The sequence below is a fragment of the Mauremys mutica genome, chromosome 17, assembly GCF_020497125.1.
Source record: "Mauremys mutica isolate MM-2020 ecotype Southern chromosome 17, ASM2049712v1, whole genome shotgun sequence".
NCBI lineage: Eukaryota > Metazoa > Chordata > Testudines > Geoemydidae > Mauremys > Mauremys mutica.
In genome coordinates, this window is record NC_059088.1 from 17335886 (window position 1) to 17343541 (window position 7656).

The 7656-nt window shown below is 60.1% G+C and overlaps 1 non-coding gene across 1 annotated transcript; it reads right to left on the reverse strand.

Moving 5' to 3' along the window:
- Positions 1 to 6930: 6930 nt before the first annotated feature.
- Positions 6931 to 7121, reverse strand: LOC123352262. Its single transcript, XR_006574127.1, has one exon. It is a non-coding gene; the product is annotated as a U2 spliceosomal RNA (small nuclear RNA).
- Between the last annotated feature and the right edge of the window lie 535 nt (positions 7122 to 7656).

Genomic DNA, 7656 nt, shown 5'->3' on the forward strand with positions numbered 1-7656 from the left:
TCCCCACTTTGCACAAGAGGAGACAGCTGGACTGGGCTAAGCCCCCCATATCTCCACCCCATATAGGCGTGTCCGACCTGGACTCCTTCCCTAACAGGGGTATGGCTACCTACAACTGCACCCCTTTGGGGGCGGGGCTCCCCAGACCCTCCCAGGCAGGAGGAGGCCATCAGGCCCAGCTGTGTTGCTGCTGCTGCTGCTGGAGGGTCTTGAGGGCCAGAGTCCAGCGCTCCAGCCCAGACGGGGCTCCGCAGGCAGGACAAACTGCCCCGGCTGCTCCCACCTGCAGATAGGGAGGGGGAGAGATGGCTCCTTCCGCGTTTTCCCCCCCCCCCAGCACAGACACCCCCACATCCACCCTTACCAGCCTCGCACAACCTCCCCCGACTAAACATCCTCCCTCATGGCACATGCCCCCCAGGCACATGCCCCCCAGCCCTCCCTAGGTACGCCCATTCTCCAGAGGCACCAGGCCACCCCCTTCCTTCCGACCCCAGCCACTAGCACCCCACGATAAGTCCCTCCTGTGCCCCCAGGGAGGGGTGAGATGGCTCCTTCCGGCCCCGCTCCCCACAGCTCTCCCCTGCACAGACACCCCCATGTCCCCCCTCCCCACCGGCATCCTTCCTCGTGGCACATGCCCCCCAGCCCTCCCAAGGTGTGCCCATTCTCCAGGGGCACCAGGCCACCCCCTTCCTTCAGATGCCAGCCCCCCCGACTCCAAAGGCTTCAATGTCCTTGTCCCTCTTCCATGGAGAAACTGAGGGATGGAACAGGGAGAGGTGAGTGGCCTAAATGCAGGAATCCTGGCTCCCAGACTCCCTTCCTTTTGGAAATCAAGTTGGGGGGAAGCTTTGCTGGGGGAGGACCCAGCTTGGAAGTGGGGGTAGACAGCACCTATCGCTGGGGGCTGGGGACCCCTCTCAGGTTGGTCCCTCTGGCTCCCTCAGCCTGGGCCGTGGGAGCATCCCAGAGCCGGCCGCCTCCTGGGTGATTTGCGGGAGAAAGGAGGATGCCAGTGCTCTACCCAGTGGTCCCCAACCTTTCAGTGTGGGCGTACCTAGGGAGGGCTGGGGGGCATGTGCCACGAGGAAGGATGTCGGCGGGGGGGAGGGGGGTCGTGGGGGTGTCTGTGCAGGGGAGAGCTGTGGGGAGCGGGGCCAGAAGGAGCCATCTCACCCCTCCCTGTCTGCAGGTGGGAGCAGCCGGGGCAGTTTGTCCTGCCTGCGGAGCACCGCCTGGGCCTCACCTTGCAGCAGTGGCTGGAGCGCTGGACCCTGGCCCTCAAGACCCTCCAGTAGCAGCAGCACCAGCACAGCTGGGCCTGATGGCCCCCTCCTGCCTGGGAGGGGCTGGGGAGCCCCGCCCCCGAAGGGGTGCAGTTGTAGGTAGCCATACCCCTGTTAGGGAAGGAGTGCGGGTCGGACACGCCTATATGAGGTGGAGATTTGGGGGGCTTAGTCCAGTCCAGCTGTCTCCTCTTGTGCAAAGTGCGGAGGGTCATTGTTAAGGGGGGTGACCAGATGCTGGTGGTGGGAGCAGAGGTGGGGGAGCAGGTGTCTGGTGTGTGTGGGGGGGTGTCTCAGATGGGTTTTGTGACGTTCTGTAATTCACAATGTTCTGAATAAACTGACTAAATTCACATTCAGGCTCATGGCAGGGACTGGGACACGGGGTGCGCCAGCTCCGATCTCCCCCAGGGCAGGAACTGGTTAGCTGGGGTGGGCAGGGAATGGGGCACGGGACCTTTCCCCTCTGATTGGGCCCCAGGGCAGGGACTGGCTGGCTCAGGTGCGTGGGGAATGGTCCCCTGCTAGAAGGCACCAGCTCTGTCTGGCTGCTCCAGGCTGGCTGGGCCTGTGGTTCTGCCTGGACCATCCCGCCCTCCCTCATGCCCAAGGGACCAGTAAACACGGCCCTGTCCCAAGCGCCTGAGCCCAGGGGTTTATTCCTGTGCTGAGGTAGCAACAGCCCTGCCTGCATCTTGCTGGCCTGTCCTACCCGGTGCAGCCCCCCTTGGGGCAGGCAGGGATCCCACCCCTGAGCTCGCCGCCCTGGCTGGGGTATCTCCTGCTTGGCAGAACCACCTCAGCTGCCCCCCAAAGGCTTCAATGTCCTTGTCCCTCTTCCATGGAGAAACTGAGGGATGGAACAGGGAGAGGTGAGTGGCCTAAATGCAGGAGTCCTGGCTCCCAGACTCACCCCCTCTCCCTTCCTTTTGGAAATCAAGTTGGGGGAAAGCTTTGCAGGGGGAGGACCCAGCTTGGAAGTGGGGGTAGACAGCACCTATCGCTGGGGGCTGGGGACCCCTCTCAGGTTGGTCCCTCTGGCTCCCTCAGCCTGGGCCGTGGGAGCATCCCAGAGCCGGCCGCCTCCTGGGTGATTTGCGGGAGAAAGGAGGATGCCAGTGCTCTACCCAGTGGTCCCCAACCTTTCAATGTGGGCGGGGACCAGCTGCCAAAATGCCTCCGAGAAGCAGCGGCAGCGAGAAGCGTCGCCACCGAAATGCCTCCGAGAAGCAGCGGCAGCGAGAAGCGTCGCCACCGAAATGCCTCCGAGAAGCATGGTCATCGAGAAGCTTCTTGCCGCTGATGCTTCTCGGCAGCTCTGCTCCTCGGCGGGGGGGGGCGCTCCCTTGTCAGTAGGCAGGCGCTATGGCACCTGCGGGCACCGCATTGGAGACCACTGGTTCTACCCTTCCCCTGGAAACGGACAGGGGGCCTGGAGTACCGTCCCCTGATTGGGGGTTGGAGGGATATGGGCTCCTGCTGGCTGACAGCATTTGCAGGCAGGGGTGGGGTCTAGGGGATAGAGGAAGGGAAGCTGGGCATCAGGACTCCTGGGTTCCATTCCCAGCTCTGGGGTTAGAGTGGGGTCTAGTACGTTAGCACAGCTGGGGCTGGGAGCCAGGACTCCTGGGTTCTTCCCATCCCCCCCTTAACCATCTTGCACAGCAGGAGGGGGCTGGGCAGGAAGTGGTGATGGGGTGAAAACTACCAAGAAATGCAAATCCTGGAAGGAGCCTGTGCCAGGAACCGGGTGGTGCAGAAATCACGGCCCCCTCCCCACCTCTTATCCCCCCCTTGGCTGGCTTCGGATCGTGCCCCCTCGGCCCCCAATCTGCCCCCTCTGAGCCCTGGGGGGCAGGGAATAGCCACAGCGCAGGGTGGCCCGGCCCCACCCCAATCCGTCCCCTACAGGCCCTGGGGGGGCAGAGAATAGACAGGGTCCTGGGCACCCCATCCAATTGAAGTGTTAAGTGTCGCAGTGACCCAAGGTGTGTGTATAGGAGGGGGACGGGGCGTGTATACAGATTAGTGTATGTGTTGGTGTATGTCTCGGGTTCTGCAGGGGCTGTGTCTGTGGGCGGGTGTTTGTGTAGCTGTGGGGGGGTTGTGTGTGTGGCTGTACAGGTGTGTGTGTTTGTGAGGCTGGATTTGTGCGGATATTTGTGTATGTTTGCAATCGTGTGTGTCTGTGTGTGTGCATGCTCTGCTGCCCTCTGCCGGCAGCAGCGACAACCGCTTCTCCATGCGTCACAGCTCCCATACCGTCAACCCCGGTGGCGATTCCACCCTCCTACAAGGGCTGGCTGGCCTGACCTTTCTCCCAACTGCGGAGTGGGGTGGGGCTTCAGCTCACCCCCTGTGGCGCAGGAGTGCGCAGGTGCGGGGCGCTGGGCTCCGATGCACCTGGAGGGGCAGCTCGGGTGGGGTCGGGCAGGGCCTGTGGTTTCCATTCTGCGTTGCCTGGGGCTGGGCCGTTGCACAATCCCCAGCCACGCCGCACTGTGTGCCCCGAGAGGGAGTGGGGGGCCAAGCAGATGCTCCAGCACCAGGAGGGAGAGGCCATGTGGTTGGGGGGAGGGAAGGCCTTGGGGTGCACTGGGGGCGTGCAGAGCAGGGGTGACACCCCAAAAACCTGCAGCCAAGGGATGGACAGATGGAGAGGGTGGGGTAGGTGGATAGAGGAGGCAGCCAGCCTAAAATCTAAAAGGGGAGGAGGGTCTAGTGGTTGGGGGGGGCGTGGTCAGAATTGCTGGGTTCTATCCCTAGCTCTGGGAGGAGAGTGGGGTCTAGTCTTTAGAGGGGGAGGAGGGGCAAGCCAGGACTCCTGGGTTCTCTCTCTGGCTTTGACTCTCTCTTGTGCAATCCCGCGGCAGTTACCCAACCCGCCAGCGTGTGGGAGCAAGGGGGGGGGGGGGTTGCGACACGGCCCAGAGTCCCGTGCCGCCCCTTTGTTACTCAAGCAGGGGCAGGGTGGGGGATGGCCTGGGAGCCCCGCTAAGAAAGGTGCTTCCGGTGGGTTTGTGTGGGGGTCACGCTGCCCCCTGCTGAATAGACCCGTCTAGATCAGACCCATGGGCCCCTCTAGCCCAGTTTCAGCCTGGGTCAGCCCCTGGGAGCCCATCCCCCTCGGTCGCCACAGCTATGTCTATTGGTCTCCTGGAAAGGTCCATTCCCATTGGTAGCTGTCCAGTGGCAGTGAGTTCCACGGGCCTCGGCACATGGTGTGCGGGGCAGGAGGTCCTTGTGTTGGGAGCAGTGGGAGTGAACTGTGTGGGGTCGTGTCTCTGAGCATGATTGTGAATAGTCCGGTGCGGGTGTGGGTGATTGTGTGTGTGTGGCTGGGGATGTGATTGTCCCTCTGTTTGGGGGGTGGGCGGGCTCATGTGTGCCCCAGGTGTGTCGTGTGTGAGTGTCTGGGATTGTGCGAGTCCCTTTGTGCATCAGCATGTGTGACTGTCTGGCTGTGTGGAGTTGTGGAGGTGTGTGTGGTAGCTGTGGTTTTTGTGTGTGTGTGTGAGAGAGAGACCTGCTGCAGATACAAAGTCCTGCAAACGCATTTTCTATTGGTTAGCTCAGCAAAAACACACACACACACACACACACACACACACACACACACACACACACACACACACACACACACACACACACACACACACACAGAGCAGGGCTCAGCCCCACCAGCAGGGGCCGGCAGGGACACACACATCTCCCTAGGGCCAGCTTGGATGATTTCCCATCACGACCCACCATGGTGCTGGTGCCCCCACACGGGGGTGGGCAGTGACGGGGAGGCAGATGGATTCAGAAGGCAGCGCTTTGGGAAAATCAGTCAAGGCCCTTAGCTGAGCTGGGACACAGACAGTTACCCCTGCCCCACCCTGGGAGGGGAGTGGGATCTAGTGGTCAGAGCGGGGTGGGGGCTGGGTGCCAGGACCCCTGGGTTCTATCCCTGGGTCTGGGAGCAGAGGGGGGTCTAGAGGTTAGAGCAGGGGGACTGGGAGCCAGGACTCCTGGGTTCCATAGTGGCAGCTGTTTTTCCCTCCCTAGAGATCCCAGGCCTGCCCCCTAGAGGAATCAGTGGGGTTGGGGGGTGAGAGGGAGGTTGCTCTGTCACTTCAGAGTCATGATTCGATCCCCTCCCTCCCCCCCTCAGGCTCTGCCATCACGGAAACTTCCCCCTGACACCCCCATGTCAGAAAGTAGAAGCCCCTCCAGCTCCCCACATGCGGAGGAAGCTAGTGGGTTTCTTGGGGGACTCTGGCAGAGGTGACAGCACCCACCAGACCCCCCCCCAACCGCACAATCCTCTGCTACGAGGGGCCCAGGGGCACCCAGCCGGGGCCAGGAGGTGAGATGGGGCTGCAGTGGCAGGAATGGGGCAGAACTGGGGGCTGGTGCCGGGTCGGGGGCTGGCTACACGGGAAAAAACCAGGCTGCTCTGTTAAATATTTCCCAAGGTTACCGCTGAATACAGGTTATGAGCATGACTTGAGGGAAATAGTTTGTTTCCAAACAGCCTCCATACACCAAACGATGGTGCTAATGTTCTCCCCCTGCACCCCTCCCCCATCACCCCAGTATCCGAGCCCCTTCCTAATCCGCAGGGTGGGTCTCCTCCCAGGCTAGAGCGAGGGCGGGAGGCTCCGCCGCCAGCCCCATTTCCCGGAGCGGAGAACGGAGGCCCAGAGCGACCGAGTGATGTGCCCGAGGGCCCCCGGGGAGTCGGGGGCGGGCGAGGGGGCTGGGACGGGATTCTTTCTCTTAAGGTGGGTGAGTTCAAGATACAGTCAGCAAGCAGTGCCAAAAGGCCGAGAAGCACACTCACTTGATCTTAGCCAAAAGGCCGAGAAGCACACTTGAGATCTTAGCCAAAAGGCCGAGAAGCACACTTGTGATCTTACCCAAAAGACCAAGAAGCAGAGAGCTTTACATAACATATACAGTCTGCAACGTCCCCAATGCGGGGTATACGGTGGGTGAGTTCAAGGTACAGCCAGCAAACAGTGAGGTACATTTAAAGTTTATTAGCGAATATTTGAAAATAAACGATACAAAGTGTTTGAAGCGTCAGTTATTGTGTCATTGGGGGTAACATACAGGTTGTAGGGGGATATTAGCGTTTTGGTATTGGACAGCATATACCAGGGATAGAATGACCCTCGCATGGCAAAGTTAAGGTCTGTCCCACTCGATTTTACCCAAAAGACCAAGAAGCACAGAGCTTTACATAACATATACAGTCTGCAACGTCCCCAATGCAGGATATACGGTGGGTGAGTTCAAGGTACAGCCAACAGCCAACAAACACATCGCTCATGCTACATAGCCAAAAGGCCAAGAAGCACACTTGTGATTTTAGCCAAAAGGCCAAGAAGCACAGAGCTTTACAGAGCACAAAGAATGATGTGTTTTTTTTTTCTTTTTTTAAATCAGTATGTTCTCCCTGGTGGATGCCCGGAAGTACTGCAACACCAGGCTGATGCATGGAGCAGATGGAGCAAGCTCCTATTCCAACTCCCTGTTCCAAAAATCCATTTAATATACAGACCCCAAATAACCAGTAGACCAAGAAGCAAAGCTCTATTTACAAGGCACAAAGAGTTTTGAACTATTTTTTGAACCACCGTGTTCTCCCTGGGGGAGGTGCACCGTGCCCAGAAGTACTGCAATACCAAGCTGATGCGTGGAGCGGATGGAGCAAGCTCGTATTCCAACTCCCTGTTCCAAAAATCCATTTAATATAAAGTTCTCAAATCGAGAACATATCAGATATTAAACTGATAAGAACAGACACTACACTTGATCTTAGCCAAAAGGCCGAGAAGCGATGCTTTTGCTTGAAACTCCGCGGTACCCTCCTGCTCCCACTGCTTTTTTTCTCACCAGGAACCGCTTGAGCCCTTCCTAGCTAAGTGGCAATCGCTGCCGCGAAGTGACTCCGATACACTCACTCAGATCCCGAACTCTCCGCAGCGAATTCTGCTCGCAGGGAATTCTCTGCGCCCGCCCGGTTGCTTCCGTTCAGCTACGTGGTCTCCGTGGCTGCCGCCAGGCACCGCTGATCTGCATAACCCCGCCCACTGACGTGTGACGCCTTCCGTCGCTGTCAACTACGCTCCCTGCAACAGACGCTGGGTGCCGCTCTCGGAACCAGCCCGTCGGGGCGCGTCCCTCCGCCGCTGGTCCAGCCGCCTGCCCTGCGCTCCCCCAGCTCCTGCCCTCAGCGCAGGGAGCCGGGCAGCGAGAGCCGGGCTGGAGCGAGGGGAGCTGTCTGGGGGCGGGGGGCCTGCAGGGGCGGCGGAATTTCCAGACCCTAAAAGTGGGGGGGGGGCGCCCCCCTCCCTCCGAGCCCCCTCCCTTACGC